Below are 324 nucleotides of genomic sequence, written 5' to 3' on the forward strand. Positions count from 1 at the left end.
AGCAACCGGCATAAAATGGAGCTGAGGAACGGGAGGGTTGCAACTGTGAAGCTCCAAGGCAAAGAGGCCCGCACAGTTTCTGCTGGTCAGAAGATGGTATTGACTGGATATGCCAGAAATGTTTCTTTACCTTTAGGTACGCCTATTCTTGTCGAGCCCTTTTCTCATTCCAATTTACCAAGTGGGCTTCTGTTCTGTAATTATGTTCTCACTTGCCCAGCCAGGACTTCGTTTAAGGTGCCTTTTCTTGTGCAAAACTGCACCGATCATGACATTACAGTACCGTCAAAGAAGATCATAGCTGAGCTTTCAGTACCTCTTTCC

Source organism: Sinocyclocheilus anshuiensis, unplaced genomic scaffold, assembly GCF_001515605.1.
Source record: "Sinocyclocheilus anshuiensis isolate Anshui unplaced genomic scaffold, SAMN03320099.WGS_v1.1 scaffold470, whole genome shotgun sequence".
NCBI lineage: Eukaryota > Metazoa > Chordata > Actinopteri > Cypriniformes > Cyprinidae > Sinocyclocheilus > Sinocyclocheilus anshuiensis.